Raw genomic sequence first — 15,235 nt, forward strand, 5'->3', positions numbered from 1 at the left:
TACAAAAAGAACTGACATAGCTTCCTAATCAAAAGCCCACCAGCTAGTTTTAATATATAGATAGTCTGTAATTAGTGTATAAAAAAACAGTAGCAGCTCACATTGTATCTACCTTTATAATCTAAGAAAATGATTTCAGACAACATCTCATTTGGTTTCTTAACCCTGAGAGATAGGTGGGGAGAACTTTGTCACTCCCCTTTCGTGTACCTGGATGAAGTAAGGGAGGCCAGGGGGTGACTGATGGAGGCCAAGTTCATTAGAGCCACTCTACACACGACTGAACACTTCTCACCCAGGCCTCCTCCAGCACTCCTGCAATAATGTGGCTTTGAAAATGCTGTTTTCTCTCTTTTATGTTGGCTAAGTGCCATCCCAGTGATCATATTTGTGCTTCTAATATGCACATTTTTTGATACCTGATTGACAATTTATATATTTTGTTTCAACGCAGATCCTTCCTGAATATTATCAGATCAGCACTATAGGCTTGATTTAACAGAATCTCACCATCCTGGGCCATCAGGGAAAGTCGAGGTCTGTGCCCGGGTGTGCCTGCAGCCTACTTTGAGGCGGTGTCCTGTGTGTGATCTTTGGGCTGTGTATTGTGCTGGAGGGAACCTTGGCACTGGAGACACGTAGGACTTTTTATTTATTTTTTATTTTTACGAACCACAGAGATATTTGAGTCAGAAAATGATGTAGTTCGAAAAAGTGATAAATGGACCAGGTTCTTGAAAAGCCAGCAGAACATCTTACTTACACAAAATCAGAAAACAGAAATGAGTCTCCTAAGGAAAAAAAAAAATTTTTTTTTTTTTTTTTTTTTTTTGCAAATACGGTGCTTTTATATAAATTCTCATATCTATTTTTGTGGTATAAAATTTAATTTTGTCATCGTTTGTTTTGTGGTTAGGTCTCCATTTCTCACAGCATCTCACTTAACCTGTCTGAAAAGGTGAGTTCAGAGGAAGCCATGTGCTGCTGCCTGTGGTGGCACTCATGCCCAGACGGTTAAGTCTCACTGCCCACTTGGGTGAGTTTGGTGGGTGATTTTCTTTTGTTTTTTTAATCAGTAACATAGACCAAGCTACAAAGCCAAGTGGAAGAATTAAGATATGTTTTAATCTTTTCAAGTTCTAAGAGTCTCATTAAAGAACCATCTTTTTTCTTTTTTTTCTTAAGCTGACAAAATGTCCAAGTGCTTGCCTGGTTCCTGCCTGGCCCCTCAGAATTCTGGAGCCACAGCCAGGGTGGATCCCTGGTGGCTTCCCTCATGGCCTCTAGCGAGGGTGGGTGTGCTGCTCCCTTGCAGCAGCTCCGGATGTCACCTGGGAGGAATCTTCGCTGTGGCTTTGATTATCCTCTTCAGGTTGTGCCTTTTAGGAAGTTGTAAAACAGATGGTGCTGTCCGGCTGGGTAACCAGCCGTCTGAGATCAGCCCTGCTGATGTGGGCAGAATTCAGAATGAAGTTTTAGCTTCACGGACATGTCGTGGGGAAGTTGCGTGTCATGACAGGCCGTGTCCCATCAGGGGGAGTGCTGTGGGATGGACCCCGAGGAGGTTAGACTAGGGGCTGCTGGGCTTCCTCTGGCTGGCGGACTTGGCTGTGGGTTGCCCAAGATGGTGACCGCTTCCCTCTCGGAGTGGTGGGTCTGTAACCTGAGTCGTCAGTCTGAGAAGGGGGTGTTTTGTGTTCACTTGGGGTTTTCTGACATTGACTGGAAAGAAGAGTAAGACTTTAGTTGTGTAATTTACAATAATGACCAAAAACCTCAAGCCTGCTCCCCACAAAACATCCAGTTATCCAAATATTCATTCAAATTATAAATTTCTTTCAGCTACGGGCACTTTTTTCCTTGTCTTTTTCCATTCTGTTTTCTTTCCCCACCAGATAGATTCACACTGAAAAATAAGACAGGCTCCAGTATTTGCATGTTGAAAATTAAGATCCGTGCCCAGAGGCGCCTGGTGGCAAGCACAGTGAAGCAAGCGGAGAACTGGGGCAATTGTTTATTTGAAGGTTGGTTGTGACATATGAATGAGCCTATCTTTTTAATACCTGCCCATCTGTCCTGGACTGAAACAGGCATTTGGAATAGGTTTTGCATTCTAAGTTCAGTTTTGAAAACCAACCATTCACGGTGAATGCAAAGTTGCTGGAAGTTTGTTTCAGAGGTGATGCCACCCTCTATTTCTGTGAACCCTATAAAAATAGCATGGAATAAAATTTAATTATGCTATGCTGCATATTTCATGTGGCATTAAGGAGCAAGAGTTGCCTTTACAACGCATTAAGTTTGGAAGGAATAAAGGCTTTTTGTAGGTTCTTTGGAAGATACTATAATTAAAAGATTTGCTCAAATGTATTTGTCCCCTTTTGAAGAGTTTAAAGAAATCCATCCCTCCCTTCCTAAATTGATTGCCTCTCGAACATCAGCCACGCTTGGCAGTAAATACGGTGAAGCCATTGCTGCTCTGCTGATGTGACGGCTTCTTTCTGTTAAATGTAAAATAGGTTTTTAATCTTCTGATTTAGATGTTTAATAGAAAGTAAATGTTTGACTTGCTTTGGTTTCTGCTGAACCTGTATTTAAATCCACACAAACAGTTTGAATAAAGTGAAAACATCACTGGACTAGCTATTTTAAACATTTCAGGACGTGAGAATGCTAAATGGGGTTCCCTTTTAAAACTAGAAATGGCTGCTTGCATTTACATAATTACTGCTAACTAGCACAACATTTTACATGGTGACAAACGCAGGGTAGAAAAAGTATCTGTTTTAAAAAGTCTGGTAAAGCTGAAAAGCTCTGTGAGCAGCTGCTTCATGCGGAGGGCCTTTGCAAAGCCAGGGGAAGGAAACCTTTCCGGAGGGAGGGTGATGTGATGTCGTGGGAGCAGGCAGGTAGCTCAGGCAGCTGCTTGGAGATGCTTGCAAGCTGTCCCCTAGGCCGAGCTCACAAACCTTTCATTTGGAAGCAGGATTGTAGGTATTAGTTCCTAAATTTGCTTTTCAGTTTTGGAGCGGGTAGGGCATTCTCTGTCCGTGGTTCAATGGTGTCTGGTGAGGTTGAAGTTCAGTGTTGGTAAAAACAGCCTGGGAGGATGTTTGTGAAAATAAAGACTAGTGTCTCCTCGTCCAGACTGAGCAGTCAGTACCTCCAGCCGGAAGCTCAGGTATGTCCTTGATTCTGCCTTTTGTCCCCTGCCACAAGTGGGACCCATCTGTAAGTCCCTTTTTCCTTCTCACATGTGCCCCGCTGTGTGCATCTCTGCTGGTGCCTCCCGAGTCCGGGCTGTCCTCGTTTTCTTTGCCTGGACGTCTGACCCCTCTTCCTATCTGGACTCCTGTTGCCAGTCTGGCTCCCTGTACAGGGACCAGTGTGATTTATGAAGAATATAACCTGGGTGAGGTCACTAGCTTGCTTCAAAACTCTGCAGTGACTTTCTACCCATTTGGAGTGCACTTGGCCTGTGTGGCCTGGTCCCTGCGACAGCTCTCAGGCCGTACCGTGTGCTCTTCCTCTGGGCGCATCGATCCTTCCCACAGTTGGAACACACCCGGTCGTGTGCTTCTCCTCTGCAGTTTTCTCCCCATGGGGTGCTGTCCCCCCCACCCTGTGTTTGTGTGCCAGCTTCTTCGTGCCACTCAGGTCTCACCTCAAATGTCATCTCAGGGAGGCCCTTCCCAGACAGCCCACGCTAGCGTAGTCCTCCGTCACTCTGTCATGTGGCGTGTTTTGGTAGCATTTATACTGTCTGAAATTGTCTCTTGTATTCCTTTGCCTTTCTCTGCTCTCCTCCCCAGCCCTCTAGAACGTGAGCTCTTTTAGGGCAGGGACCTAGTCTGTCTCCTCAGCTGTATTCTCAGCAGCTACAGGTTCCTGTAAGTGTACAGGTTGCCACTGATTAGATGAATGCAGAAGAGGAGTCCTGGACAGCACTCACGTCCAAGGAGGGGGCTGACCTGGTGGAACTGGGCACCCAGACGGACGGTCCTGAAGTTCTTGTCGTCTCCAGGTGGTTTCTGGAGCTGTTTGGGAAACACCACTCTAAACCTTGCCTTTTGGCATTGAAAGTTGACATTTGGGGTCAATGAATGGCTGTGGACATGGTTCAGCCCATGTCCCACGAGAGTCGGGGACCTTGCTCTCATGGCTCCCTGAGTGAGATGAAAGGTCAGTATTCCCAGTGCTCTTGGTTCAGTGGGAGCTCAGCAGTGGGGGTTTTGCCTCCTTGCTGGGGTGGTGCCTTACCTTGCTAGAGAATGAATTCGAACTCACCCACACCCAGCTTGAGAGCTAGACCTCATTTTCTGTGATTGCCCCTGTGGCATCTTTCTTATGACAGTGATGGGTACACTTTCTATGTTCCACATTCTTTCTGGGGCTAGGGGACTATTCTCCTAAAGATACCAGTATTTGCAGAAGTCGAAACTTTGGTGAGTAGCTTTGAGCTTCTCTGGTTCTCCTCTTGGCTACATCCCAAATTTTTAGGAGGAAAATGTGGTGAAGCTATAGATAGCTGGGAAGTTGATGAGGATGTTTGAAAGTGAATTGAACCCTTCGTGTTCAACTTTCTTAAGGAAAGAAGAGGATCACATTTCCAACTCACGGCCATCTCAAATATGATATGCCACTGCAAGCTGTCCGTCAGGGCATTTACTTTGGTCTCAAATATGCTGGTTTAGGGACTGGGTTGTAGAACTCAGGAGACGTGTCTGCTCAGCAAAAGTTCCACTGTACAACCTTCCATTCTTGCTGCTATCTTTATCAGGACGTTGTTACGGTGTTGGGTTGTTTCACTAAAAACACCAACTTCTCAGTTATTTTATAGTGAAACGGAGCTTCTTAGAACCGACACCTAGGGACAGAGTCCTTGAGCTGGAGCATTTGCATTGCTTTTGATTGATCGACCAGTTCATTAGACTGGATTTAAGAGAATCCCCCCTGCCCTTTTCTCGTGTGTGACTGGAGCCTCGTGCCACCCATGGCATGGTGTCTTGATTGCCTGGCCCCCCACTTGCCTGGCTAGAGAACAGGCTCAAGCTGGAGGGAACAAGCAAGATGAAGACAGGCAAGAGTCAAGAGAGGGTCTGGCCGGCGGGAGCCAGAGACGTGTGCAGTGGGGGTGGCTAGATAGGGCTGGAAAATTGGTTCCAAGCAGCTTATGGGAGGTCTTGTGTGTAAGAAGTGGGCAACTGTAGGTCATTTCCCCTGATAACTGAGCTGGTGACCTGGGGTGTGTGTAGGGCTGGCTGGGGGCAGAGAGAAGAGCTTGGAGGACGTTATCAGTCTTTGGTTTCCTAGTTATTGGAAACTCCGTCTTTCCTGGGAGCCATTTTCCTCTCTAACAGATGCTATGAGAGGCTGTCTAGTGCATACCCCTGAATTGTGTATCTTTTCTGATTTGGTCCTTTTGGTTGGTTGCTTTTGAAGTTAAGGTGCTGGTTTGGTCAACTGAATATTCGAAACAGACTCCCATACACTCCTGGCTGGTAAGTATTTGAAGAGCAAGAGCAGTGACTTCCTGCGCGAGTGATTAGCAGGCATGCTTGATGTGTGGTGGACACACACAGTGTCTATGGTAGTTACTGTGTGATTGCTTGAGCACAAACCAGGGCACACTGGTCCAGCCTGAAGTGAGGTTGCCCCTCTGAAAGGACGTCCTGGTTGCATTTTACTGGCACTGTGTGTAAGCAAGGGACAAGCGCCCATTTACTATTGTTCCCATCTCCTTTTCCAGCCTTAAAAAAGCCAAAATGATTTCCTGCCTGTAAATTGCTTGGTTTTCTTTTTCTGGTCTTTTCCTTTTGTGGCGAAGGTATTTGCAGAAATTTCTGGCTAACCAGCCGTCCGTAACTTTCCTCTTCACTGCGGATGCTGTGGTTAGTGGTATCTGAAGAGCCCCACAAATCCAAAGTTGTTGCCTTAGGAAAGCTGAGATTCCAGCGGTTCAGCCGCTGCAGTGGGGTTTTACATTCCTGGTCTTGAGACTGTGTTTGACTCATTAAATATTTCAAGTTAGTTGAGAAACTTAAATATTTGTTAAATTTCAGGGTGTCCTGACTTAGAGAAAATGAATTACTGTGTATACTCTATAAGACCCATCTTTTGCCCATTCCTCAGCTTGTAGTGACGATGAGGCTTAAAGATTCTGCCCTTCAGGCGACAAGTGAAAGCCCTTCGACAGGGAGAAAATGCGCCAGCAGTGGGGAGCAGTTCTCCTGCATGGCATTAGCTTTGGCTTGTGAGTTGGCCCCTCAGGATGGTACACACAGTTTCCAGGGAAGAGTTCAGGAAAGACTCTGGAGAGGGATTTTCCCGACTCTCATCTCAAGGGGAATCTCCTTTTCGCTTCAGCTGGCCAAGCTTAGCTGGCTCAGCGTGCCTGATTCCTAGACCGACTTCCCGCCCTCTCAGCACATAGCAGACCTCCAAACAGGTGCCTGGTTGACGTGGATCCCCTGGTTTGCTTTGTTTGAACTATTATCTTTCTAATGGTGAAGTGGATGATCTAGATGGAGCACCAAGGTTCTCCTTCCTTCCATCCCCTCCATGAGCCCGGATGCCCGCAGCGTGCTCTCGTGTGGATCTGTAGGACAGACCAGGCAGTCCTTCCTGTAGGGTCCGTGAGGTCATCTGTACCTCGAGTGCTTCTTCAGGGTGGGGGACGGTTTGCTGCCCCCGGCAGCGCTGCTGTCTCCGTGGAAATGTGCGCAGCCTGCTTGCCCATCTGAGATGCACCACGGATGATAAATAATAATCACGCGGCGTGATTGCTGAGAGGCAGGCTCCAGCCAGTGTGTGCTGGGTTGTAGTGTTTTCCTGATGGATGGAGCCTATTCTGGGAGGCAGCTTATTGTCTCACGTGAGCAGGCTTTCTAAAATAAACGACTGCTTTCTTAATATTTTGAATCCTTTTCTTCAGCACATGTTTTGTAGCCGTGGTTTGAAAGCTTGCCAAATATATGCCTTCGCACAACTCCCTGTAGGGCTGGATATACAACCAGACCAAACATTGTGATTTAAGGTTGAACATAATTGGGAACTCAGCAATCACTTGCCTTGCATTTGATAGAATGGCAGCAGAGTGCTCTGGAGTTATTTCTCCGTTAAAAAATTATATATGTGTAATACACACAAACGCATACTTGTATATAGTTTCACTGCCTCATAATAAAGAAGTCGTGTCTGAAACCACTGGCCAGAAACACTAGTGTGAAAATTATTACTTGACTTTTGTGATGGAGGCAGTAATGAGCTTCAAACAGATCCTAGCAGTCGATACCACCGATGTGACTGAGGACCTTAGTCAAACTGTATAAGGTTACAGAATGGAGAAAAATCAGAAGGTGGCAGAGATACATCTTAAACCCAAGCCCCCATCAAGACTTTCATCAGGTGATGTGTTCCTTGTTTCTGTGCACTTCAGTAATTGAGCCATAAACCTGGTGAACTGGGTGCGGCCTCCCTGTTAAACAAGGGGCTTTGGTGTTTACATTTCAAGCGCTGCCGTGTATTTGGGATTGTTGGACCGTCAGTCTCCTGTAATTGAGACCTTTTCATGTGCCTCTTGTGCGGTGGGAAAAATGCTATTGACAGCCCCACTTCCTGAAGCTCTTTAGAAGATGGAATTGAGAGCTCTTTGAGAAGTCACATGTGGAATCCAAGTTTGTTTACCAGGCCGAGGGAGATCATACCGGCAGACATTTATGGTGACTCTCTGGATCGCAGAGGGTGGAGATGCACGAGAACGTCTGCTTCACTCCCGGGCACGCTGGCTCCTTGAGGCTCTCGCCGGCCCCGGCGCCATGCAGGAGGAGGGGCGTGGGGAGGGAAACCATGCCCAGCACAGCCGCCACGGTTTCCTGATGATGGCATCCCATCGCCACACCGTGATACAGCCTGCCGCCACCCCTTGTAAGAAAAGGAAATAAAACTCTGAGGTGGAAACGTTGCTATCTCAACTTGTGCAATTAAAGTGATTTTTTCCCAGGGATTTCCTCCCCACCCCCTACCAAAGTTTGGACACTTTTCTAGTCATTGAAAAGCTATCTTTTGGAGTTTCAGACAGTCAAATAAACCCAGCTCCAGAATTTAACTTTTATTTGCAAACAACATGATTATGAAAGATCCTGTGGAATAATATCTATATATTCTACCTCTAAGAATATGTGAGTTCAACGAGATACAAGATACAAAGTCAGTTGTATTTCCGTATATTAGCAAAAGGTGAAATCAGAAAACCAGTGTCATCTGATTACTTATCAGTAGAGCATTAGCTTTAGAAACATCCAGTACAAAAGCTAAGAATGTGTGTACGACTTCTGCCCTGAAGACGAATGCGTTGCTGAGAGAGGTGACGTCCCGCACAAGCGGAGGGTGAGGCTGTAGATTGAAAGACTAAATATTGTTAAGATGTCTGTTTCCCCTAAATTGATTTAGGAATTCAGTGCCATCCTAGTCAGAGTTTAGACAAGCTGGTTGTAGTTTATATGGAAATGCAAAGGACCCGGGAAAACCATATCCATTTTGAAAAGAAAAAAACTAGAAGATTTCATTGCCTGATTTTCAGGACTTCTTATAAGCTACAGTAGTCAACCTAGTGTGGTTCTGCCAAAGGATAGACACATAGATCAGTGGGGCAGAATGAAGAGGCCAGAAATGGACCCACACATCCATGGGCTAGTTGATTTCTGACAAGGGCACAAGGCAATTCAGTGGAGAAAGGATGGTCTTTTAAACAAATGATAATGGAACAGTTGGACATCCTATGCAAATGACACGAACCTCGACCCGTACTCTGTACCATATAGAAAAATTAACTCAAAATGGATCATAGATCTAAGTTTAGAGTCTAAAACTTTTATTAAACTTTTAGAAAGAAAACACAGGAGAAAGTTTATGTGACCTTGGAATAAGCAGAGATTTCTTAGATACCAAAAGCGCAATCCATAAGAGAGAAAAATGGATTTTGTACTCATCAAAAGTTTAAAAATTCTGATCTTTCAAAGATACTGAGAAGACAATGAAACTATAGGGCACAGACTGGTAGGAAATGTAGGCACAGCATATGTCTATTAAAGAACTTGCACCCCGAATATACGAACTCTTTAAAACTCAGTAACGTGAGTTATTAAAATGGCCAACTTAAAAATGGGGAAGAGAAAAATTGAATAGGCATGTTAAGATCTACAGATGGCAGCTGAGCACATGAAAGACATTCGGGTCATTAGTTACCAGAGAAATGAAGTAGAAACTACAGGGAGAGACTAGCACTTACCTATCAGAACGTCCTCAAAACAAAAACCTTGGTACTACCACTCATACCTTGCTGGTGGGAATGCAGAATGGTACAGCCATTTTGGAAAGAAATTTGAGTTTTCTATAAACCTGCACTTTAAAAAAATATTAAATCTGTACTTAAAATATGGCCCTGCAGTTCCACTTGTAGGTATTTACGTGAGAATGAGAGGCTGTGTTCATACAAAAACTGGTGTGTGAGCCATGGCTTTATTCATGACTTCCCAGAGCAGAAAACTTGGTGTCATTCCACTGTCGAGTGACTCAGCTCAGTGGAACACTACTTGGCAGCGAAGAGAGGCAAACTTGCTAGACCACGGATGAATCTCACGCGCGTTGTGCTTAGTGAAAAGGCTCAGAAGGCTGCAGACTGCCTGATGCCACTTAAGAACATTGTGGAAGAGGTAATACTACACGGGAAGGGAACAGATCCGTGGTCTGGCGTTGGAGGTGGAGGTGAGTGCACTACAGATGGGTACTAGGGAACTTTCTGTACCTTTATTATGCTTCTGGTTGCACAGCTATACATGTCTGTCCGGATATGGAGACCTGGGCACCTGAACAGGTACTTCACCAGAGAAAGCATATGACAGGCCAGTTCACATGTGGAGAGGTGCTCGACACCGCCCCTCCTCAGGCAGGTAAAATCAAAGGCCTCGGGTGCCGTGTTGTTGCTGCTGGCGTGTGTCATGTGACCCAGCTGCTTTGAGTGCCTGCTTGGTAGTTTGTGTGAAATCGAGCATCTACATTATGATCCAGCAGTCCTACTCTCCCTGTTTACCTTGGAGAAATGAGAATATGCAGTCCTCCATTCCTCGAGATTTGCTTTCTGTGCTTTCAGTTAACAGGGGCAGGTGACCCTCCCTCTGACGGAGTGGCAGAGGGTCATTAGTCACCTCCTTCATCTCATCACGCAGGCATTTCATCATCTCACATCAACCCAGGAGGAAGGGTGAGTACAGTACAATGAGAGAAAGAGAGAGAAAGACCAGAGTCACCTAATTTTCGTTACGGTCTTTTGTCATAATTGTTGTATTTTATTAGCTGTTGTTGTTAATCTCTTACTGTGTCTGATTTATAAGTTAAACTTTATTGCAGGTATGTATGTATAGGAAAAAAACATAGTATATATAGAGTTCAGTGCTATCCATGGTTTCAGGCATCCCCTGGGGGTCTTGGAAGGAATCTCCTGCGGATAAGGGGGTGCTCCTGTATATGTCCACACAAGGACTTGCACAAGAATATTTATATAAAGCCCCAAACTGGAAACAGCCCACATATCCATCATCTGAAAAATGGATGAACAAATTGTTATCACAATGGAATTCCACCAAGCAATAAAAAGAATGAACTATTGATACAAACATATGGATGGATCTCGAAAACAAAAGAAGTACATACTTTTGAAACCCATCTATGGTGATGGAAAGTGGTTCTTGAGGACAGAGGGTGGGGGAAGTAACTGGAAAGAGAGCGAAGAAACTTAGGGTGATGGAGGTGCACTAAATCCCATTTTAGGTTGTGATTGTGTGGGCATACGTCATTGTTAAAACGTCAAACAGATTCAGGTCCGTACATTCTGTTGTATGTTAATTACACCTTAATAAAATTATCTTAACTCACTTTTATAGACATTTTCTTGAATCCTTTTTTTTTAAGCCATTTATTCTGTTGGGTCATCATTACGTGCATTTTGCATGAACCCAGGTTTCTGTGTGGTGCATGTTGTTGACATTGTACAGTATCCCACTGGGGCAGGAGGAAAGGCTCAGCTTCTGATCGCATGGCTTGACATGGCCCACGGCCTCAGAATGTCGAAGGGACAGGTAAGTAACCCCGTGTGTTTTGGCTCTGTGTCCTATCGGATTTGCCTCTATTGACCGGCTCACCATGTGTGGGATCGGTGCTGTGGAGAGCTTGAAGACTCCCATGTACCTTACTCATAGGGGCAACCCCTTCTGGAAGCTGATGTGGCTGAAATTGAGCCCTATGGACGGAGCTGGATGGGTGGCACGAGGGATTGAAAAAGAGCCTCTTGCTCCAGCTCTCTTTAAACATCAGGGCTCTTGCTTTGGTCTTTCTTTTCTCGCTGCACTTTCCGTGGGTAGTGTCGTCCGTGGGCATGGTTTCTACCATCACCAGTCTGTTGACGATTCCCAAATTATCTGCAGTTTGTGCTCTTCTTCGAGTCAAAACTCTCTAGATATCTTCTCTGTATTACTCTGTCTTCTCTGCTCACAAATGTGCTGTTATTCTCATTTTGTGTGAAGTTTCTCTCAAACCTTTCTTGCAACTGCTTCATCTCTGCGTTTCCCTTCCTGTCCTCTCCTCAACCACAAAGGTCGGGCATCGACATCCGCATCCCATGCAATAGAAACTTCTCCTGTTAGGATTCACTGAGAATGCTTATTACTAAATCCTGTGGCCCAGTTTCGGCCCTCCTCCTTCCTAGCTTCTGTGTACCGTTTGTTAATGTTGACTTTCCTGTTTTTTCTTGGGGAAAAAAAAAATCTTTCTCTCCCTTGGCTTGGGGTCACAGTTCCCTCTCCTGCTTTGCTGCACAGACCCCGCCTTTCTCCTGGCCATCTTTTGAGATTGTAGTGCCTCAGATTTGTGTCCCTGGCCCTCTTTTCTCCTGTGAAAGAATTCTGGCCTGTGTTCCATTATCCGATGGCTTAAATTTCCCCTTCTACACCCACAGCACCACATCTGGATCTTTAGGCCCTACCCCTCGCCCGAGTCTGATATCTTTGTTTCATGTTGCATACTGAACTCTTGAAACTCACTGTGTCCCAAGCCAGACTTACCGTTTTCCCTCCAGCTGATCTTCTGTCTGTTCCAGAGTATCCCCTGAGACCGCCAGCCCAGGCTCACAGCTCTGGAGTCCGATCGGCGATCCACAGGTTCTGCTTGTCTTCTCCGTCTCTCCCAGCCACTGCCCCAGTGTGGGCCCTCATGACCCCTAGACTATTCCTGGGTCTCCCTGCTTGTTCTTCTTTTTCCTACGACCCACTTCTGCCTTCATCTGAAGGCGGTTACCCCTACTCTGCCGGTTAAAGCCTCAACTCCTTAGGATGACAGTGAAACCCTCTGTCCGTGCAGCACCTGTCCCTTCTGCACCTGGGTGATGGGAACACCTGTAAGTTTCAGTTAAATTTCCCCTCCTCTCTGTATCGTCCTCGTCGCCTGGCAGAATGACTTGTTCCCTTTTCTGGGTTTGTGTGGCACTTCACATATTTTCTTAATAATTTGTGGATGTGTGTCTCTGTACATATTGGGGATCATTCGCGGATCTCTCGTGTGTGTTCCGGGACCAGATAGCCTTTGCATCCCTGCCCTGCCTCTGTGCTCCCACACACTCTCTCTGCTCCTCCACATGCCCCGGGGAGGCAGAGCTGAATGTTGACACTCTGGCCAAACGAATCCGTTGCCTGCTTGGGAGTGTGAGCGGAAATTGCCCACAATTTCTTCAGACAAGCCGGGAGGGACCAGTCTGTGATCTGGAAGCGGTCCAGTGTTGGTGCCAAGAAGAGGGATTTCCTCTTTCATGTCCTGTCCAAATGGTTCTGGTGGTCTGATTCTCCCAGGGTTCTCCGGTTCCTGGGGAGGGGTGGGAAGAAGGGTGGGGAGAAACCCACCGCCTAGCGGCTTTCTACAGGAGATAAAGATGCCGGCCTCCTACCAGAGAGGACTGTGTCTGCCGTGCCGAATATGTGCGAATACGTGGTTGTGTCTGGGCTGCTCATGCTAATTCCAGATAGAAAAGGCTCGCGTCAGGCCTGCTCCTTCTTCCCACTCCTGGCAGGGCTGTGGGTGGGCGGCAATCCTGCTCCTGACCTTAAATAAAGTGGCCTGTGGACCCAGAGAAGAGGCTTTATTGTGGACTGCTGCTACCCCACTGACACAGAAAACAAGGGTGGCGGCAGGTGCTGCAGGCGGGGCGGGAGGCGTGCCAGGGACGGCGGCCACGGGGACGGCAGAGTTGGGCATTTTTAATTGATGCCTTTAATAATTACTGTTTAAGCAACAGAAGGCAAAGTGAGATTGTTTCAAAGGCAAATCAGAGCAGCACGAGTTTGGAAGTTGGCTCAGAAATCTGTGCCTCCCATTCCCGCTCTGTGGCTGTTATTTGAATATGTTTTTTATTCAATTTTCCCTCCCCCTCATTTTTGAGCGCGGCAGTCTTTTCCCTAGAGGGAGTGGAAGAGGAAGGTGCTATATGAAATATTCTCATACAGTTATTATTTGCCCAGGGCCAGTGCAAGTTTCTTCGGCAAATCCAAATACTAATTTTAGTGAAGTTTGAAACCCTGCTGCCTGTGCCGCCGTGGGCACCTGAGGAGGAGCGGTCGTGACCCGCCCGAGAGGCGGCCGCGGGGCCGTCTGTGCCTGTGACACAGCCTTGCTGTGCTCCAGCAGGGCCCCCTGGGTCTGAAGAGGAAATGGAGATCCATCTTCAAGATAGACATCAATTTCAGGCCTCAGTATTTAAATATTTGTGATTTGTCTGTTCTAATTGCTTTTCAGTTTGTTTGCTTTTTCAAAATCCGGTGTGTGGTTTCCACTGTGTCCTTGAGTTGGTGAAATGGTAAGAGTTAGAGGATGTCCTGGAGCCTGGGCAGCCTCGTCAACAGTCACTGTTTGCTGAGTCGCCAGACATCTGGGCTCTGGGACAGATAAAGGGACACGGGCCCTGACCTCTCGGAACTCTCGCTGTAAGGAGGCATGGCAGACTGACCTGCAGCCTCAGCTGCTGTCCTCCCTGGCGGCCCCCTCATACCTTGCCACAGCCCGTGTTTCTGGGAGGTGTGTGGAGATTTTAACGGGCAAGAGTAAGTCTGGGCAGCTTAGGCCAGGAGCGCCGCCTGAGCCGGGCGTGCTGCAGGGTGAGCTTCAAATGCACGCAGCTGAGGGGTCCTGGGTTTCTTCTGAACAGCTGCTCTGGGACCTGTGTAAGCCTGGGCGCCTCCTGGGACTCATGTCCCCTGCTGTACAGTGAACTTGCACTGTTTCCTGGGTTGACAGTCCCTTCCTGGTGAGACACCGAAGGCTCTGTGAGTCCAGCAGCTGGTACCAGGCCAGCCCAACAGGGGAGTACAGGTGGTTGTCCCAGGGGCCACAGCCACCTTCTGCCTGGGCACAGGGAGCTGGGAGTGCCCTCGGTCAGCCCAGGACTGCCCCTGGGCGCATGTGCGAGGTTATGGTCCTGACTTCTCAGAGACAGTTCCTGGTGACGGGCTGAACAGCCAGCCCTTCTGCTCGGATCCCATCACACTTTGGGTAAAATCCAGAGGCCACCCATGACCTCCAGGCTTCGGGTGGTCTGGCTCACAGCTCCCCCATTCCCAGTGCCTGTGTACTTACTGCCCTTCTCCCTGGAACCCCAGACAGTTCTCTCTACGTTTCTCTCAGCTGTGCTCAGACGAGCCCCTCCGGTGACTTCCGTCGCCACCTTATCCGACGAGCACTCCCTGACCCCTCTGCCTGCTGGCTTCCTGCGAGGTGCTTCAGCTCCCTGCTGTGTAGCATCTTCTTATCTGTGTGTCCTCCGTCTCCCTTGTGACAGGAAGAAGGGGCTTTTGCTGTCAACTGTTACCGTGGCCCCTGGCCTCCCGAGCCTGGCGCTGAGTGCCGCCCTGCCGCCCTGGGTAGCACACAGGCTGATGGCTAGGCCTCTGGTCGCACTCCCCAGCCAGGCCTTCTACCCACAGCTTATCTGTATCCTGGCACAGGAGACACTGTTCGCTGCTCACTGCAGATGCTAAGCTAGAGTATTCAAGAAGCATATTGAAAGTCAAAGTTAAGTGTGCTTTTCTGAAGAAAAGGTTTCTGTGTCAGCGATTTGGCAACTCGCTCACCTCCTGATTCTCCTCCATAAATCCAAGCCTCTCAGGACAGTGGCCCTGTCCCCTTCTCCACGTTTGGC

General features: G+C 47.4%; 1 protein-coding gene across 1 annotated transcript in view; it reads left to right on the top strand.

The window, feature by feature from the left end:
• CAMTA1 (calmodulin binding transcription activator 1) overlaps positions 1–10,931 on the top strand; it is a 111,652-nt gene extending 100,721 nt beyond the window's left edge. The window contains exon 4 of the mRNA XM_026519939.4: positions 1–10,931. This exon is cut by the window's left edge and continues 20,190 nt beyond it. The gene's annotated coding sequence lies outside the window, so the exon portion shown is untranslated.
• The last annotated feature ends 4,304 nt before the right edge of the window (positions 10,932–15,235 follow it).

Source organism: Ursus arctos, unplaced genomic scaffold (assembly GCF_023065955.2).
Source record: "Ursus arctos isolate Adak ecotype North America unplaced genomic scaffold, UrsArc2.0 scaffold_32, whole genome shotgun sequence".
In the NCBI taxonomy this organism is placed as follows: Eukaryota; Metazoa; Chordata; class Mammalia; order Carnivora; family Ursidae; genus Ursus; species Ursus arctos.